General features: G+C 33.3%; 1 pseudogene; it reads right to left on the bottom strand.

Annotated features, from left to right (window-relative positions):
• Positions 1-5,576: 5,576 nt before the first annotated feature.
• Positions 5,577-6,479, bottom strand: LOC139828954 (histone-lysine N-methyltransferase SETMAR-like; annotated as a pseudogene).
• Positions 6,480-8,013: the final 1,534 nt, after the last annotated feature.

Raw genomic sequence — 8,013 nt, 5'->3', positions numbered from 1 at the left:
ACAGGACTCTTTGAAAATGGGGTGGGAAGAATACACCATAAAAAGTAAACATCTTGATGATTCTTCTGTACTGTTATGTTTTGAGCCATCATGCCAACTTTTCTTGTGAAGGTAAATTTTGAAAAGCTCAACAATGCAAGAATGAAACAAGTTTTCTTCTTTAAGTGTTTGGAAAAGTAATTGAATGAAATAATATATTGAATATATTGAAATATATCAAAATAATATATTGTTTTTCTGAGTTTTTATATAATTATCTGAGGAGGAAGCGGGGGAACATTCAGAGTGATGGCGTTTATCTTCCCAAGTAACTGTAACCATTACGGAGCCTGGCTTTCCTGGAGATGCCCATGGGGAGTGGTGAATGAATTGTTTCTTTCTCTTTGCTTGCATGCACAGCTTCTGTTAATTTATTAGATTTTCTTTGTCTCAACCCACAAGTTTTTGCACTTCTATGTATTGTAATCTTTCCTCCATCCCACCGGGGGAGTGAATGGCTGTGCAGTGCTGAGCTGCCCACCAGAGCTAAAGCATATTAGGCAGTTGTGGTCCTTAGTGTTCAGTAAAGATATATATATATATATATTTTTAGGACAGCTATCAAGGGAAGCACAAAATTGCAACCACAGAAACAGATGGTCACATGACGAAAAGTAGTTACTGAAACCTAATATAATAACTAGTACATCCTAAATGTAAATCCAGATTGTGTTAAATAGCGGTGCCAGCTGTTTCAGCCTGCAAACTGCTGCTGTACCTTGGGAATCAGCAGGTGTTCCTTGCTCTGCTAGTATCAAATTATGGACAGATAGTTTTAAATGGACATTTCAGATGCCTGGGGACTAGCAACATATGAGAAAATGGAATATGAAAATATGAAGAAGGAAATGTGTTGTTGGAATGTTTTAGTTATATTACATGGAAAAAAGAAATTGGAGTTAAATTCCTTTACTATTCATCTTTTTCCACTCTTTTCTGCTGCACATTTACCTATGCATATTCTACATGTAAATACAAATAAAGACTTTTTATAATAGCCGGATCTAAAATGTTACATATAGTTGCTGGTTTTTTTGATAAATACAACAAACACAACTGCAATTTTTCTATAAATGCTGTAAAAAGAGAATCTGCATTGTCTTAGCCTGCTCTAATTTTACTCATGTAAATACATCAAAGTATAGTAAAACCCATACAGTAACTGCTCAGAGACCTAATGGAATATGAATAATGATCTTAGGCCAAACAGGAAAAAATTAAAAAAAAAAAAAAACAAACCAAAAAACACCACCAAAAAACAAAACAAAACACATCCAAAACCCACCAAATTTTCTCTTGAGGCAAATATTTGTCCTGCAAACTAGCAATTTCTGGAGATTCTGAACAACACTGTTAAGATCTTACTTTTTAACCCTATACAGTATTATGTCTGGTAATAGCACTCTTGTATATCTCACATATTTTCTTAGGAATCCTGAAGAATTCACTAGAATATAAGTAGAAGTATCAGAAAGTGAAATTCCTGTCTTAATGATTGTTACAGAATAATAATGCCCATGTGAGTCAAGGATAAAATTTCATATATTTTCAAGAAAGAATATGGATTTCTTAAATGTAAACTCTGTCAAATAGAATGTCTTACCCTCGCCTCCATCTCCCTCCCCCTGGGGGAGGCACAGGGTGGGGGAAATGTGGCTAAGAACTTTACCATTTCACACTTCTTTTGTGATACATAGGGAAAATAATCTCAGAACACAAACACAATGTCCCCTTCCTTCTCAGTCATTGTTTAACACACTTGCCTTGTGTCATAAGAATCTTGTATCATTCTTCATTACTTCACTGTTCTTGACAATCACATTTAAGCACAGTACAATAGTGTCAACTTTTATTTTTAGAACCCTCATGACCTGAAGCAGTGCATGCTCCAAATATTGTATGCAATTCCCTAGTGATGTTGTTCTGAGAATCTAGAATATAGATCAATCTTGGATATATCTGGAGGTGAGATGGAGTTTTTGGTAGTGGAATGTGTTTCTACTTAGATCTGAGCATTTGCTTATTTGCCTGTTTGTTCTTTCTCATAAGTAAATATGGAAAAATACATATTTTAGGAGAGATAGAAAGTACTTCTGAATATAGACTGAATTTGACTTAAATAGATTTGGTTAAAATAAAAATAATTAAAGTCAGTACACCTTTCTTAAAGGAAATGTTCTAAAAATGTTGAGATAGTGTAATATCCAAGTGAAACTTTTTAATTTGAATTAGTATTTTCCTCATAGTAGAAATAATTAGTTTAACAAGAGAAAAAGAGGAAAAAAGATCAAGTTTTCAGCACTTCCAATATGAAACAAAACACTTCAGTTCAGCAGTGATATGTGACATCAAGATAGGAAATGTAAGTATGTTGTGCAAAGATTATATTTTTTTTTCTGTTTGCTTCTTCAAGCTCTTGGAAGTACATTTGGTTTGACCAGAACTATTTCCTGTGATGTAGATATTACCCCAACAAATCCAGTGTTTGCTTAGCTTCACAACTAGTATGTTTTCTGCACACTGAAAGAAAACATTTTGTCAACAGGTGTCGTTGACAGTCCATATTTGGAAATGTTACATTTTTTTTTTCTTTTATTAAAATTAGATTATGTTTAAATTAAGTCACAGAAGGAAGGGCTGCAAAGAACATCTGTGATGTCATAAAATTAGCAGTTACACCACTTTTCTTTCTTCCTCCTTCCCACACTGCAAACTATGGCTGTCATCCTCCCTTTGTTTCAAGAAGCTCCCTGTGGAACTCAACAGAGTCACAGTCTGACTGTCAAGATTCACTACTAAAAACTGACACAGCTCCAGCATATCAAGTCTTCTAGGAACATTGAGAAAGAATGGCCAAAAATGTCTTTGATGCTTGAAATTATCTGATATTACCTACATAACTGTCTCTATCCCTTTCTCTTTGAAGCCTTATGGGAAATTTTAAAACTCTGGAAGCCTGAGTTTTCAGGGAGCTGTATTAGCAAATCCTGTTATTTATTAGGCAAACCAAAAACTGTAGATCAGTTTAGCTGATTGTTATGGTATAAATTCTGAACAGAAATAAGTTTTGAGCCAAAGCAATTAGCATACTATTTTATGCTTTCATATAGAAGGCTCTTGGAAATTGTTTGTTTTACACAGCTGATGTCATATTGGGGAAGTTAATGCTGATCATTCAATTTCATTTCCACTACACAGACTTTTTTTTCCCCCTAAAGAAGCATAAACTGAAGTAGAAAAAAAAAAAAAATCAAACTCTAGAACATTTCTTTCTGCATATTTTAATCTGGATATCTCTGAACAATTGTATTCTTTCTTTTTTCATACTATTTTTCAAGTAAAATTTTATTTGAAACAAATGTATTTAAGGCTTATATTCAATATCAAACATTTTCATGAAGTAAAATGCATCTTATGGGTCATATGAAATGCCCTTAAATTAAATGGAAAAGGACCTAGGAATTACCATTTTTGTTGACTGGTATGATTGCAGGACATTATTTTGTCAGAACTTGTATCTAAAACGCTGTAATATTCATTTTGTTTTCTTTTTTCTTATTCTTTTAAAAGTTGACTAATTTTATCTCTTATTCTTGTGTTCTGTTTTGATGTCTAGATACCTGAATAACATTTCTATCTAAACAGACCCTTGCCATTTTTATAGTAAATATAATCAAATGAAGTTATTATTATAGAAGTTTACATGGTGTTTTTTTTCTCCTCTGAGTGAACACTTGAAAGAACCCATTCTTAATCTTTAATATTTTGTATGCGTTTTTAAATTATCCTCAGTTTCTCATTCTCATTTCAAGTATTCTTCCTTTCTTCTTCCTCTTACATTGTGAGCAAATTCAGTATAAAAGCTAAGATGGAACACTTTTATAAAATAATGTTACCATAGCAGCAAAAAGTAAATTCAGTTTATCACCTACAGTAAAAATAAAAGGTGAGTTATGCAGGATTCTTATCAGCTACAGAGAAGGTAATCAGACAAAATCAATCTGTATCAGTAAGGAAAGAAATACACAAAGACCAGCCTGTAGCAGTGAAGGAACCATATTATTATTTCCTGGGAAAGTAGAAGCTGCTTGAAATAGTAGGGAAGGTACTGCAGAGCTTACAGATAAAACATTCTTATTTGTAATATCTGATATTTCAAAAAAAAAAAAGTTTGCTGATGCTTTCTCATATTCATCATTGTATAATAAACTAGGGCTTTTTTTGCTGTAGAACCTCAGGAGGAGTATCTTATTTGTTATACGCTAATTTGTCTTTCAGGATATTGAAAGGTTATTTTTTACCTATTCTTGCTAGTTAACATATAGCATGAATGACTGGAGACATGTTCAGACCAAGGTATCATAGCATAGACTTCATTTCTAAAAATCAGGTATTAAATTCCAGCCTAGAGTTATCATCCAAACAAGGATAAGTATTGAGGCATTATTATGCAAGTCCAGGTACATTTCGAGTGCAAGGTTTATAAATGAACAGCGAACTTGCTGTGAAAAATAATGTATATTTCATTCAACCCTTCTTGAAGTTTCTGCTGGGATAATGACATGGAAACTGTAAAAGGTTTTTAGTGGACACAGAGACTCCATATAGAGGGAATACTTTAAATGAATGCTAATTTTGCATAGAATCACTGGATTTTATCAATTATTGCCAGTTACAGAAATTTGAAGGGCCGTGAATTACTGTGTCATATTTCCTGTGTATAAACTTTCAGTCTTTGATGATCTGTCGAAAGTGAATCAAGTCCCAGTTCCATCATTAAGAAGATTTAAAACACATATATGGTGATTGGAAGCATGTTACTCAGAGCCACATACATATGTGTTTTTTATATAATGCAGAAAGAAAACCACACTTTTTTTTTTTTTCATAGTACAGAAATGTTCACTCGAAACAGATTTAATTATTTGGTACCTTCGTGCTGGAGTTCTCTGTAGAGGTGATGGGTTGGGTAATTATCCGTTTCAGGTCTGATAATAGAAAAATGATTATTCAGGTCATCATTAATCTGATTTCCAAACAGCACATATTTTTATCTGGAAATTTTATCTGCTATTAAATTATTACGTTTCCCTGTGACCTGGCACTGAGGAAGGTCTGCTGCGAAATAAGGGCCAACTGAATTTAACAACAGCTCTCACAGGAAGATGTAAGGAAATTAATCAATTTTTCTTACTTCCTTTCTGCTTGGTTGGGATATTTTTTTGGGGAGGTTTGTCTTGTATGTGTGCTTTTGGTTTGGTTTGGTTTGGTTTGGTTTGGTTTGGTTTGGTTTGGTTTGGTTTGGTTTGGTTTTGGTTGGTTGGTTGGTTTGGTTTTGTTCTTTCCCTCCCACCAGCTTCTATTTAATCATAATAGGTTGTCTCAAATATAGGATCATAGCAAATGGTGAAAAAGCCTCTGGGATTAAATAACCTGGATGAATTCCAATAACGTTATCATATTAGGTTGGTGCAAAAGTAATTGAGGTTTGGACTGTGAATTTTAAATCATTATGACTAGGCTCAAATATATCTTTATTAATCAAAATAGGAACCATTACAATCAACACATTTTTGCCAATTAGAGATAAGTTTATTCATTCCTGTATCATAAAAATCTGTGCTTTGGGATTTGAGGAGCTCTTTGAAAGCATTTTCTACATCTTGCTGGTCATGCAAGTTTTTTTCCTGCAAAAAGTTGTTGAGGTGGTTGAAGAAGTGGCAGTTGGCTGTTGAGAGGTCAGGTGAATCTGTTGGATGAGGAAAAACTTCATAGCCTAATTTGTTCCACTTTTGAAGCATTGGTTGTACGACTTGTGGTCGGGCATTGTCATGGAGAAGAATTGGGCCCTTTCTGTTGATCAGTGCTGGCTGCAGGCATTTCAGGTTTTGGTATATCTCATCAATTTGCTGAGCATATTTCTCAAATAAAATGTTTTTTCTGGGATTCAGAAAGCTGTAGTGGATCAGACTGGCAGCAGACCAGCAAGCAGTGACAACAGCTGGTTGTCTCCATTGTTGTATACAATCCACTTTTCATCCCACATCACAATCTCAACGAGAAACGGTTCATTGTTGTTGCGTGGAATAAGAGATGACGACACTTCAAAATGAAGATTTTTTATTTTCAGTGAGCTCATAAGGCACCCATTTCTCAAGGTTTTTCACCTTTCCAATTTCCTTCAAATACTGAATGATCGTAGAATGGTCGATGTTGAGTTCTTCAGCAACTTCTCGTGTAGTTGTAAGAGGATCCGCTTTGATGATTGCTCTCCATTGCTGACTGTCAACTTCTGATGTCTGGCCTCATCTTCAAGGCTCTTGTTCCTGGGCCAAATGCATTGATATGTTGAGAGTTGTCTCCATTGCTTTATGACCCATTTTGAACTCAAATAAGAAAATTGTGCGAATTTGCTTATTGTCTAACATCATTTCCACAGTTTAAAAACTAAATATCAAGTAATAACTCAGTAGAAAAAAAGAAGTTAGAAAAGTGTGTTAAAACTATATATAAAATAACCACAGTTATTTAAGAATTTATTCCAATATCAAACAGCATATTTCAACAATGCAAAAACCACAATTTCTTTTGCACCAACCTAACATAATCCCATCCAAATTTTCATCAATCTCCTTCTTAGAATAACATGTTAGCCCCTGATTCTTCTCCCTTCTCCTCTTCATATTTGTTTTACAATCTTTCTCTTTCCCTCAAAAAAAAAAAAAAAAAGATCTTATCGAAACTAATTTCTATCAGCTATGGTAATCTCGCTTGATAGGTAAACTTAGTAGACACATATGATTTCAACCACAAAAAGCGTGTTTCTGCGGTTCTAAAAATATAAAAATGAAGAAAAAAATCAAAATATAGTAATGTAACAATAACAAAAAGAACAAATTATCTCTTTTTTCCAACTTCAGAATCCCATTAAAAAAAAAAAAAAAGACACAAACAAACAAATCTCCTCCTCTGACTTTGTTTCTTTTGATGATTTAACTCCGTTTTCTTTTTTTCTGCTCCAAACATGCTCTCAATGTATAAATACCATTTTCAAAGAAAAACAAACAAAAAATACAATGCCCATCCATTATCTTCCCTACCATTTTTATATCTTTTCTCCTTTTCATCTTCAGATCCATTGATTAAATCTTTGCCCTGACTTTCTTGGTACTGAAACTCTCTTTCATATCCTTTTTCATCTGACATCTACTCTCTTGGGCTATCATCCATCTCAACCTGTCTGACATTTCTTTCTGGTTGGTTCACTGTCAGTTCAATGTGAGTATGCTAGAGACAGTAGTGTCCATGACTTTTTCCATCATTTTTGTATTAATCATATGTCTGGAAATTACAGAAGTCTTTCTGTTCTAGTTTACTTGCATTAGAAAAAAAAAAAAAACAAACTAGCAACTATTTCTGAATTGCATTTAAGTATGGAAAAAAATCTCATTAAGAGAAAAATAAATCCAAAATATTTTTCTATATGTTGACATTTTCTAATACTCAATATACTGGTCTAGACAACCTTTCAGACATTTCAAAATGAAGATGACTAAATTTTTTCTGGCTGTCTTACCCATGTTTCCTGGAATCTCTGACTCATCTCTCATTTCTGTAGGTGTCTTCTCATTCTTACCTTCAAAGTCCTTCACAGTTTCGTTGTGTTTTCACATTAGATTTATCCTTTAACATTTTACTGTTTTCTGTGTAAACAAAACATAAATTCTGAGTTTTTGGTCTGTTCTTCTAAACTGACCAAATTTGTTTCTGGAGTACCATCCTAGGCTTCCCCGTTGTTATATAATAGCTGAAAAGTGGATTACTAGTCTTCCAACATAATTCCAATAATTAAACTTTGAACTGGTTTATATTTATTATTTCAAATTGAACCTGGTTAGTTGATATTTTTTTTTTTTTTTTCTATTTAAACTATCTTGGATTGAATATTATAAAATACTGCTAATTTACTTTTTT

The sequence above is a fragment of the Patagioenas fasciata genome, chromosome 1 (assembly GCF_037038585.1).
Source record: "Patagioenas fasciata isolate bPatFas1 chromosome 1, bPatFas1.hap1, whole genome shotgun sequence".
Lineage (NCBI taxonomy): Eukaryota > Metazoa > Chordata > Aves > Columbiformes > Columbidae > Patagioenas > Patagioenas fasciata.
This window is presented reverse-complemented; position numbering and strand designations above follow the sequence as displayed.